The sequence below is a fragment of the Struthio camelus genome, chromosome 14, assembly GCF_040807025.1.
Source record: "Struthio camelus isolate bStrCam1 chromosome 14, bStrCam1.hap1, whole genome shotgun sequence".
Lineage (NCBI taxonomy): Eukaryota > Metazoa > Chordata > Aves > Struthioniformes > Struthionidae > Struthio > Struthio camelus.
In genome coordinates, this window is record NC_090955.1 from 3495351 (window position 1) to 3507958 (window position 12608).

At 40.7% G+C, this 12608-nt stretch overlaps 1 protein-coding gene across 3 annotated transcripts in view; it reads right to left on the reverse strand.

Annotated features, from left to right (window-relative positions):
• LOC104153249 (contactin-4) overlaps positions 1-12608 on the reverse strand; it is a 382470-nt gene that overhangs the window by 245856 nt on the left and 124006 nt on the right. The window contains exon 1 of one of the 3 annotated variants that reach the window (XM_009689042.2): positions 4109-4200. The exons of the other annotated variants lie outside the window; for them this stretch is intronic. The gene's annotated coding sequence lies outside the window, so the exon portion shown is untranslated. Of the gene's footprint in view, positions 1-4108; positions 4201-12608 lie in introns of those variants that run through there. 3 annotated transcript variants of the gene reach the window in all.

Genomic DNA, 12608 nt, shown 5'->3' on the forward strand with positions numbered 1-12608 from the left:
CTCTAGGGAATGACCGAAGAGTAAGAAAAAGATAAAGGACAGCATGTTTCTCTGGGATAGTCCATTCAGTTTTAGCAAACATGCCATTTTATACATTGGTTAATAACTACTTTTCAGGTTACGTATAGCATTCAGCCTACACGTTCAAATATGTCCATGTTCTCTGGCATAGCCTCTTCCTGTTTTGCTTTTCAAATGTGGCAATGCAGAAGCTAATACACGAGAGGTATCAGCTCACCAGGGAAAATATATTCTGTGCTTTGCTTTTCTATCTAGTTTAAAGAAAATTAGTGAACTGCACGACAGCTTTTTAACAAATACAGCCTAAAGACCTTTTCCATTCACAGAGAAAAAAAACTCAGCCAGCGTTATTTTCTCCAAGCAACTATTTCACCACTGGGCATATTACGGAGGCAAATTTCTATCAATGAAATTTTTTTTAAACACTAATTCTTTGAAGAGATGCTATGAAATTTCTTCAGGGAACTTAAAAAAAAAAAAAAAACACTTCAATTTTGTTTAGTCAGAATTTTTTTTTGACAACTAAGCATTAGGAAGTTCAATTTTCATGTATAACACTTCCTTTTAAGGCTGAGCTAGTAACAGAAAAGCAGAAGCGACCGCTAGCATCGCTCGCTGCCCCTGCTCAGGCTGCTGCGGCCAGGTGAGTGCCACCGTGGGAAGAGGGACAGGACGCGAAGACCAACGGGGCAAATCACATACTGGCACCGTTACCGTGTTTCTATTAGCGAGTCTGAGAAGTGATGGTGAGAGATACTGAAATATCAGGTACAGCTTAGAGTATACTGTAGTCTTCCATGTTTTGCCCCAAAGCGGCCACTAGCATTAAATTATAAACATTTTTGAATAATTACTTTCTTAAAGTTCCCCTTGATACAAACTCAATAGAGTACTTATTGTTAAGTACCAGAAACATCACTAAAGCACTCTTCATTCCATCTACCACTTTCTAACTGATCCAGCTTAGATTGCTGCCTCCCGAAATTCCTCGTTATTTGTCCTCGTCACTGCAGAGGCTTCAGCGGAGGCTTCAGCAGAGGCTGCCGGTGAGCCGGGGAGGGCCCTGACGTCGCCCGGGCAGGGCAGCGCAGAAAGGGCAGCCGCGCCGCCGCAGCCGCAGGGAGGGCGGCCAAAGAGAGGACGGAGAGACAGGGGAACGCCAGCAGCAGGGAAGCTCGGCAACCGAGAGGAGTTGCAGCCTTTGGTTACGCATTAGACTATTTCTTGCACCATTTCCTTCTGTCTTCAGGATGGGCCACTGGCAGCTTGAAAATAGCCAATAAATCAATTACAGTGAGCGGAGAGGTGCCTAAAATAATATTTTCTTTATAGTGCACCAGCACAGATTGGCCATTTGTTATTTACATTTCCACCTCAAACTATTTTGTAACTTAGTTTAATAAATTGCTTCAATAACTCAGCGGAAGGAAAGGTTTAAATAAAACCGTATTTCACTCAGTGCCTGCACTTTTGACTATCCTTTCAGCTTAGCTGAGGTTTAGTTTTTGAATCCTGCTTTGGGATTAAAAAACACAGAAAACAAACTCTGCGTGTTTGTGTTATAAAATTCAGAAATGCAGACCTAAAATCCTGGGTAGCTGTGGGGGCATGCAAAACCTGCGTACGCGTATTAAATCACACCGCCACGGACTGCTGTGACTCACTCAACTTAGCAAAGAGAGCCTGCCTGAAAGCACCAGGTATTTTCAAACCGATATTATTATTGGCCTTTAGTAAACTAGCAAATTTCAAGGTAACACAGGAAGGGATGCCTTAAAATTACAAAACATAATGCCTTTGATCCACAACGCCCTCAAACTGCTTCAAACCATTTCAGACAGATTTATGTATGGTTTCACACTCAAACCTTTTTACTGGACACAGGTTATAAAGTGAACCCACATTTCAATAACGACCAGAGTCAAACCTTCGCTGCCAAAGACACCTTGGCGAGACCTGCGAAGGCACAGGTAACAGATGCGCAGGACTACCTTGCAGCATGTGACGTGCGGAGCCATGGTGGTTCAGACCAGAGAGGCTGGCGCGTGGGGCCGGATGGCAGGGCAAGCTGTGAGGAAGCAGGCCGGTGCTGCGATACCGCAGGGAGCCAGGGAAGGGATGGGGCGCAGGACACCTGCAACAGCTCACATCTCTCCCCAGCCACCCCAAAGGGGGCATCTCGAGCTGCCCAACATCGACACCTCGGCCAGATGATCAGCATCACCGAGTCAGAGGGAAGGCTTCGTTTGCCGTAAAGCTAAGGGGTTTTGTATTTTTGAAAATAAATCTTTCCACGAAAGAAGCAGAACAGGAGGGACATAGCATCATGTTTGGATGTCTTTGGAACAAGGAAATCATTATTTTCTCTGTTTGTGGTAAACATGTAAAACCATAGCACGAAATATTATGAGGTTACGCAAAGCTTGTCTTTCTAGTACTATTCCAAATAGAAGAAAATTACCACCATAATCTAACCTGAAAAGCAAATACAGAATTATCTCTGTTAAAGACAAACTGATTGAAAGATCTAGTTCACAAAGAAGCAATACAACTTCCAAATGAATTATATATTGGAACTCACCATGACTTAGTGGTGTCCTTGTGGACACTAAAGCTAATACTCTGTGTCCGTAACTGTGACCAAGGTATTTTATTTACTTTTATTAAATAAATTTCCAACTTTGTATCTGCTGAAATGTAATTTTTTCTACTTGAAAAAGATAAAGTAACATACAAACGGGAATTCTGAGTGCTCCAGATATGGACTGTTTTCCCTTTACCAAACGTAAAGCTCTTAAAAACAACACCACCAATAGTTCTTTCAAGATCTGTGCTTCTCTGCCTAAGCTCTAAAGTGGTGAATGCTTGTGCTTTCCCTAGATACCACATAAAGAGAAGTAATATTTATTTCCAAGCAATAATCTTTCTTTCCTCCATCAACACTGTTACAGAAAACTGAAGTTGAGCCTGACATAGGGAAGTCCTGGGCTCAAATCACCGCTTAGGACACAGGGCATTTTGCACCACCCGAAACAATTCCAGATCTGCTCCTAAAAGCATAACGACTTGCAGCACTCATAGTGCTGGGATCCTCTAGCTGCTCAGTGGCAAGGAGCCAAGACGTAGGAGTTGGGTCCTACACGATAACTTCTGACTAGGCATATAGCTCCTTTTCTTTAGACTCTTCTACAAGCTGCATTGAGTCACTCAGGAACAGGGGACTGAAAATTAAGAGGTAGACACTACAGCTGGCTAGAAAAATACTCAGTATGACTCTCTGTAAAATTCATGTTTCTGGGAAGACATGCTATGCTTCATCTGCTGCAGTCAGTGTTATTTGCATTTCAGGACTCTTTCTCAGCCTTCTATTCATCAGATAAGAAATGAAACATGCTATATAGTATATCCCCCCCAACACAGTTTTGTTAATTTGCTTTTCAGCTCTGAGTCTCCTGAAATTCTCACAAAGAGAAAAAATACCTGGAAGTTTTCTTTTTTAAAACACTTGCTATAAATGCTGTTCAGTGCAGGGTCAGCAGATCCTGTGCCCTGTAGACCCCAGATTACAATAACTGACCAAAGTTTTAGAAAGCAAATGTGAACACAAGTCTCATGAATTAAATACTATTTAATATTTGACTTAGCCTTATTGTATACTTGATCATTTCATTTACTTGCTGCTAGAGGCTCTTCCTATAAGGCTTTTTCCCCTTTTACACCTGACATCGGATTGAAAGGTGTAAACCCCCACACAGAAGGGCTCATTCTCATACACCTGTTTTCTGCAAAAGAGTACATTGCATTCAAAAGTGCATGCAGGGTCTCAGAGATCTTTCTCCAGGCTGCAGATGAACTGGGAGCCTCAGGCTGCAGAAATTGAAGATTTTAACTAGAAGCCTCTAAGAATCAAAATATTTTAATATTTGTGTGCTTTATTACCTTCTCACTTGACTTGACAGTCTCATCTACCCACTGCCACAGGCTATCCTTATCAATGATTGATCTCTGTCTCCCTTCCAACCTTACGGGGAAATCTGGAAAGCAGGACAGAATATATGCTTTTATTTTATAGAATAACAAGGCTTACTGTAAGAGCGCCTGCCATTTGTTGAACGCTCCATATGTGACTTGACTCATTTATTGATGTTTAATATTCTTCTCTGTCTCTCACTGTAACAATTGAAGGAATTTGAAACTGCAGAAAAACAGAACACAAAACAACACAGCCACTGTCAATCTAAGCCCTGTAGGGTCTTCAGTGATGACAAAAACGCTAATCAATTCCACTAGCACAGAATACAAAAAGCATCCATCTTCTACTGGCTGTCCAATTGGTATGATTTTACTTTTAGCTGGTGTCTTCGATATTCCCTGTTAAGTTGTGGTTCTAAAAAGATCAGTTTTTAATTTGCAAATAGCACAACAAGAGACAGTAAAGTAACCGTTAAAGGAGTAGCTATCATTTGTAAAGAAAGACAGTGACAATGAGATTCAGGGAAGCTGTATACACAGTTTTAGTTGAGGCTACGCACTGCACTTATTTTAAAAAACATAAGAATATATCAAGACATTAAAACAGAACTTAACGTGTAGCAGGAAAGGAATAAAGAGAAGAACACATGCTAAAGTACAATACAGAAAAGGATATTAAGAAGCCTCACTTCCCTGAGCAGCTGTAATCCTCTATCTGCTGGTTAGGACCTCCCTTTGATCCCTGTTTCAGAAATACCTTACTAACCACCCAAGACCACACTAGACATGCATTTTGTGTCATCCACTGAGTGAACACGAGATGCAGTACTGCAAGTCATTGCAGTGACTATCGTTTCTCCTGCTGCTAACCTTCGGAGCTTCCAAAATACTGGATGAATTCATTAACGGATAAATTACTTATGCTACCTCTGTTTCAATCCATTTCTTTCTCTGGATTGGTTTGACATCCTGTCCCTTCTTCCTGGCTTAGTTCAGTTATATTTCAACTAAAAAGACAGAAATAAAAGATGGTGTTTAAACTGAGACCTATGCTGGACCTACAATTATATTATTTTGGGCACATACATAAAAGTGAATTTCTTGCTGAATATCTGGGGATAAAATTCCCCCCTTATATAAACAGTTCTATACGGGTCATGAAAAAAACTTTTAATCCCCCCTCCATGGAGAGGAAGAGCTCATTCTCATACTAGCAAATAAGCCTACAATTAGAGTATTCGGTCAAAAAATGTAGTTACAGTTTCTCCTCCGCCAGATTCAAACAAGAGATTTGAACCTAATCCCTTACATCTCTGCTAGGAGCTCTAACCTTTGGTCAGCAAAATCAGTCATCCTCTCTCTAGTGAATAATTGGCAAAGTGGAACTGTTCCAAGGGGAGACATCAAGGGAAACGCAGCCCCCCGCGAGCCAGTAATTTGCCGGAGAGGTCACGGTGGAGAGACGACTGCGATTCAGCTCCCTGCTTTGCCCAATTCAGAGTGGCGACCCAAACTGCAGTTTCCCGATTTCCGAGCGGGTTCACAGCCGCTGGTGTCAGCTGGCTGCTCCGCGCTCCCTACCACAACACCGCCGACAGCCTGGGAAAACAACACGCTAGCGCAAGGACTTTTTACATCAGCTGAGCGGTGTTTCATAGGAAAGACATTCGGCTGGAAATTCCCCACCAGCTTCAGTGATTAGACATGTGGGTAATCAGCTACTTGCTGGTGACAGAGCCTTTACAGGCCTGTCTCACTGTTTAAGGCCAATCAGCTCTTTAAGGTTCGGCTTCTGTGCAGAGACAATTCAGTAATTCTGGGAAAATGGGGTAGTTCCTCTGCTTTTTCCGTTAGTAATGAAAGCCTGGAAAGACCATAGTCCTGCAGTGTATTAGAATAAAAGTACAATATACTGTAAACTATTTCAAAACTAAGGAAAAGTTGAAATTAAGTTCTGAAAAAACCTTTTTCGAGAGCTTCTTGGAAAAATGTGCTGGCTATGAAGATTTCAAGCTGATCTTATGAAACATCTGAAAGAGGAGAATATCTGTGGGCAACTTGTCAAATTTTATAACCACAGGTATCTTAAAAATATTTACTCTCAATTAACTTATTTAAAAATTGTCAGGAATTTTCACTGGTTTACTCTCAGGAGAGCAGGCTAAGTCATAAAAAGCCTAAATTAATTTCTTCAAAGAAAAATGACAAAATTCAAATTACTTATAACGACAACGCTTATCCTATCAGACTGAAAATACACTAGGTGCTGTCAGTAAGAGGTTAAATAATTAAGATTATCATCTGATTGCTTTACTATCGTTCCCAAATTCCAAGCAAACTCAAATGCAAGAGGTTATTCCTAAAATATTTTTAAAAGGCAGCTAAAGTATATCGCATTCAACTCGTAGTCCCTCAATAAATGAAACCACCTTTATCCTAATGTTTCTGCCCTCAGATAGACATGTCTGTTGTGAAAGCTCAGCATCTGAAAGATTCGCATGTAAACAACATTTAAGAGTGGCTCCTAATCTAACACTATTAGCCTTATTTTTGCTATAAGGACCTACGGAATTTTTTCTTCTCACTATGGCCATCACAAACGCAGAGCCTGCAGATCAATTTAACTTAAATCAAAGTCTACACCCAAATAAAGACTGTTTTTATTAAGATCAACACACAAAATATTTTTCCACCTTCTAAAGGGATGTAGTTTCTTTCAATTATGAAGCTAGCATTAAATTTGTTTAGAAAGACAGTATTTATGCATTTCTCTTTTCCATGACTATGATACAATAAAGAATTAAACTGCTCTAATGCATTCTACAGTATCTACATTAAGAACTTTCCCTGAAACAGCCCATGCAGAAGTGGATGTATAATAAAACAGGACTTAAGTGATCTAGAAATGCTGTACTCCTAACTGACTCCTTCCCTATGGGGTTCCTGGAACTTTAATTAGTTGATTATGCAGTTCCCAAAAGCCATTAGACACCTCCGTCATCACAATGCAGTTTCACTTCATGTGTCTTGTAGGATACATATAGCAAACTCAATGCCATCTAACACAGAGTATGAGAAAACTGCACTTAAAGGAGGACATAACTGCATAGGTTATTAACTAGATCCCCATCTGGCTCCTCCAAGTGCTTAGTGCTTCAGGGCAGAAGCTCCATGAATTTGGCACTGCAACACTTTCACATCTGGCATTTTCTATCACCTAGAGCAGTCCCAAGCAGCAAGACAAGTCTGGTAAGACAGACCATTCACTCACATGAGCAGAGAGATAAAGGCTATTTCCTCAAATTACAGAGCTCAAAGTTCTGAATGAGGAGCCAGAGAAATGTTTGTTTTCTCAAATGTGATATCAGGGACTAACAAAAATAACTTAACCAAGGATAGCTTTTTTGGAACTAAACCTTTCAAATGATTCTCATTTAAAAAATGGTTTTCTATTGTACCAATAAATTGTACTCTAAAATTCCAATGAGTCTTAGCAAGATGACCAAAGTAAATCAGCAAACCCTTTTTGCACTTCATAATGGTTTTTCCAGAGATGCAAATTATTGCAAGATATATTTACATCAATTTTTTTTTTTTTTTTTGAAAAGGACAGCAATCATTTCAGGTTCATCCTGAAGACTAAAACACTATAAAAAAAGAAGAATTCCCACTGTGTTTTTAAAAACTGCTTCGAAGTTGCTTTATTCAAATACATATCTGGATGAACATGATCAATGCTCATTAAAAGCTCCAAAGTGACAGGTACACAAACTGGCACTCGGCGTTCGCAGAGCTAAGCTCTCACAGCTGTAATGAATAAATGGAGCGTGTGCTTCCAAACGCAGCTGACACCATCCATAACTCTGTATTTGACACTTGACTGCCCTTAGGAGGGATCTGTTTTTCAAAAATAGTTTATTTGCAGAAAAAATTATCAAAATAACCTTCTCAGGAGGAAGGCTCTGAAATGCAGTTATAGAAGAAATGCCAGAAAGAAAAACCTTCGAAGTAGTAAAATTTATGTTAGCTGACACTATGGTTTAGTGCATGGGTTGGAATTTATTACTGTAAAAGTTAATTTTAAATGTTTTATAAAAACACATGTATGCACTTCCTCAAGTAAATATGAGGAGACAGACACTGCTGATGCAGTAGACCATCCCAGGGGAAACGTAAGGCACAGCCAGCCAGCGGCCGGGGTCTCCGGGTCTGCGCTCGCGGGTGCCAGCGGCCGCCGGCCCTGCAGCAGCGCTGCCCTGCGCACAAAGCCCCTCTGCTCTGGATTATCCCCAGGAAAACCCATCCGCCACAGCATTTAGCCCAGAAAATGGTTTGGTTCATAGCTTGGGATGGTCTAGAAAAACTGCTCCTCCGGCAGCGGCGTCCACTGGAGACAAGCCAAGCCCCGCAGCGCTCTCCGCGCCTGTTAGCGGGGAGCGGGTTACTTCCCGGCAGGGACAGGGCAGGAGAGGGGCACCCCGTGGGCTGCCCAAGCCCCTGGCCACCCTCCTGCCAGCCCCGTTAAAGGAGCTCTCGCAGATCTTTGCTTAGAGGGATCTCAAGAAATCAACTGTTTTAGAGCTTGGTTTCAAGCTAATTCCTTCCCCATGCCAAGGCCCCCCACTACGGATATGCATACGTGGTAGCCCATTTCTGGGATAAACAGATCAACCTGCAAACGAGATCTCATACCAAGCTAGCCAGCTGCTCTCCCCAGCTGCCTCCAGTGGGGAGGAACAGAGGAAGGGTCTGCTCCAAAAGCACATTCAGTCCTCTATTAGTCTCCTCTTCCAAAGAACCTCAGTAGTCTAGTCCTCTATGAGGACACTTACAATTTTTGGTGATAACCCATTACAGTGAATTTTTGGCTGACAATTTTTACTCAGGTATGCTTTTCCCCTTCTATTATACCAAAAACACGAGCAAGGAAAGGTAGGAAAATCACAGCAGTTCACAACTGGCAGAACGGCACAGAAGAGGTAGAAGAATTAGAACTGATATAAAAGAAATCCACTCCAAGTATGACATCATCTTCAACTTGCATTTTTACAAAAACTGAATTAATCAAAGCAAATCAAAACACGTACCAACAAATTTTGTCTGGCTACTCCTACACGATAAATCAACTCAAATCGGCCTGAAATCTGGCTACAGTTTAATCGGAATATAAAATAAAATGAACGGGTAGAAAACAACCAATATTTTGGCTTTTTGAAGAAAATCCCAAGCAGAAATAAAAATGTGCAATTTATATATGCCGTTCAAAGAAAAAAGTAAATATTACTAGCAATCAGGAGCCTATATATTTGCATCTGGACTGTGCTTTTAGGTCAAAACATAGTAAGGCTCTACATCCATACAGATGATGGAAAAGCCCTGTTCCTTTTTTGCCCCAGGTGTATTATGGAAAAGAGCAGCACGAAGCTCCAAAGGGCATCTCTCCTCCTTCCCGTAGCAAAAGTATTAACATGGAAAAGATTTCTCATTTTCAACCCTTCTGAAGTTTATCTATGCATTTTATTCATAAAAGTCGTTTTAAGGCAGCAATTCATAATAATTTGCGTTCCCCCTGAGCTGTGCCTCTGCATTCAGACCACCTTTCCTGTTTCCAATCTCATTACATCGATCAGCAACTAAAGACAATAATTAGTAGTGATGGGCAAACCCTAACGGCTCGGCTGGAGCCTGTAGGAAGTCAGCCAAACCCCTCTGCTCTGTAAATCGGGCTGTGAAGCTTCTGCAATTAGACTCCTTGGAGATTTCACTGTTTGCTCTACGTTTGTCAGGCCTGGGAACGCAGCAAGACAGACACGATTCCTCCCACAGCACCAGCATACTCAGGCGCTTTCCCAATGAGGCAGCTACCAGATTTGGAAAGAAAGGATGAAATCTGCAGTGCTGCCAGGGACAGACACTGAATAGCGTCATGCTCAGTCCTGGGCTTTAAAAGCAATAAAATTAACTTCCTTTATTTTTCATTTTATTTCTTCACCTATTTTCTTAATATATTAAAAATACTAGCAAAAAAGGAAAAAAACCCCTTAATCATGCATGAGTTAGTTAATTGTTGCTCCTTTTGATATCTTTGAAGAGGGATATCCAATGTTTTTGATAAACTCAGAAATATTTCTAAGTGCTTGATATCTGTGTATGAACTCATTTAACTGAATAGTTACTGTACGCTCCTATAAAACTCAATCGCAAACTCCAGTCACAGATAACAACTAAGAGGCACGAACTGTTGACTGCTGACTTCCATCAAATTTATACTTTATTTGGAGCAGAACACTAAGGAGCCAGAACTAACGAACCTTGCCAATGTAAGTACGTTGGACGAGCGTGACACCTAGGCCCGAGCCCAGATGAAAGAGTCGACACCCGAGGGTGAAACGTGACGTAAGGTAAAGCGTGCTTGACAACGACATCTATGATTTACCTAACCTTTCTGATCTTAGATATTATTGAAAGCTGGTGGCTTAATTAAAGCAGTACTACTATCTGATCACTGTTTGAATGGTGTTTCAACACCGGAAAAGCTTGCAAGAACTTTGTAAGAATCAACGTTTTAAGAGCTGAAGGCATCTTGCAGCAAAAATCAGATAAAATTTTTGAGCAAATCTACGCCAAGATCAAAATAACTCGACTGACTCAAAGACTAACCTCAACATAATCTTATTCTGCGTGTATTACATAGACATTGCAATGTCTACATACACATTGTAAAGTCTACTCCATACACATTATGGAGATGAAGATGAGGACGTTGCCTTAGGGGCTGGAGCAAGAGAGAGAGAGCACTGTTACACACACAGGCACAATCCTGAGTTCTGGATAAAAGCAGACTAAATCTCAGATCATCACGTTTCAGTTAGTTTGGGAGTTTACTGCTACCATGCTTCAGTGGGTAATGTCCTAGAAACTCTGAAAATTTCACTACACTCTTCAACTTCTTCACAGACTTTTCAGTACAGAACAACACGGATCTAGCTAAAACATGACGCATACTCACCACAATGCAGAAAAAACCTTATGTTTCATATCCAAACCCACGGCATCACCGAACAACAACTGCTTGGTGAGGCGAGACACTCTTATCAGGGAGCAAATGCCTTGCTTCTCAGGCACGCGCAAACCACAGGGACGTCACTCTCCCGAAGCGAGGCCTGACTGCTCAGTGCAGGTAACGCTGATCCGGCCTGGGCGACTGCTGCCGCCGCCTCGGAGAGAAGGCAAACTGCCTTGCACCGCAGCAAACGTACACACCTCCATTACTCTAACTCCTAATGCGAGAACACACTGAAATAGTTCACAAATAAATGGTTTGAAGATTACAAACAAAGTAGTCAGGCTACGAAAAACTGACAAGGTGGTCTCCAGATAAGCATACGAAATTAATTATGCCATATCCAGAACAGATAAAAACCGCTACCTCCAACACTAACAAAACAGCTGGTAATAAATAACAATGAGCAAACATTTCCGTGTAATTTTTTTTTGTAAAATTACATCAATGTTCATGCAGCAATAACTACCAAATAATACTCAGTCAGGAGAAGTCCGAGAAGCTTAAAATCCAGCAACTTACGTGTCAAAACAAACCACACAAGGAGAACCAGCTAGAAAAAAATCATTTATATCATTCACGATCTTAAGGAAAAAGGCAACCAAAAACCACCATGTACAGATCATTGGGGGTAAAGTGATCTCATTAAAAATAGGTTTACTACATATAAGGGTAATCAAATACTTCACGTTGGACTAGAATTCCACTTAATAAATCAAACCTTTCCACTCATATAAAGGTTCATTTGATTCACCAATGCTATTTTAATTTTATAGCCATTTTATTAGTGACACTAAAAATAAATCCTGCACAGCAGAATCAAAAAATAAATTATTGCCCTTCTAAAGGAAGCGCCACCATGACTCCTTATAATAACCCAATCATATAAATTCATAGTCACACAACCCCTCACATCTTTGAAGAGCCTGAGAAAACTCCAAATTGCCTAAGTCACTTTTCATTAAACAAAAAGTTTAGTTTTTTTTTATAAAAGCATCCTCTTCACTGAGTAGACTGGGTAAACACTCGTTTTAACCTCCACAGAGCATCCGCTTTGAAATCAGCTGTGCAGTGCGTACACAGCACTGTAAGAGATGAGACACAGAACTAAAGATCTTTAAAATTTGTTTCGAGAGGATAACTACAGAGGATTAGCATCTTAAAACCGTCAAGAAGAAAGAATTACTCTTATATCATTTTCTATTTTCACTGCCTGATATGGTGATGTTGAGTGAATTTGATAACCTTTGTTTTTATTCATATAACGTCATTTAAAGATTGCTGTAGGAAACAAATAGTTTCGCAGTCTGGTGAGGTTGTTACCACCCTTGTCTTGAGCGTGAGTAACTACTGTTGAACATTGTTCCCAGCACGGTGTAAAGTCTGCTGTTTCTCCAATGTAATTAGGGACTTCCATGTTCTCAGTGTAATTTTTATTACAGCAAGATGTTAGCCACTTAGTTGTCGTCTTTCTCTCAGGACGTTATGGGTGACAACACATCTTCACAGTAAACAGCACTGAGAGAAGCGGTAACTTATTTTTTGTTTGTTT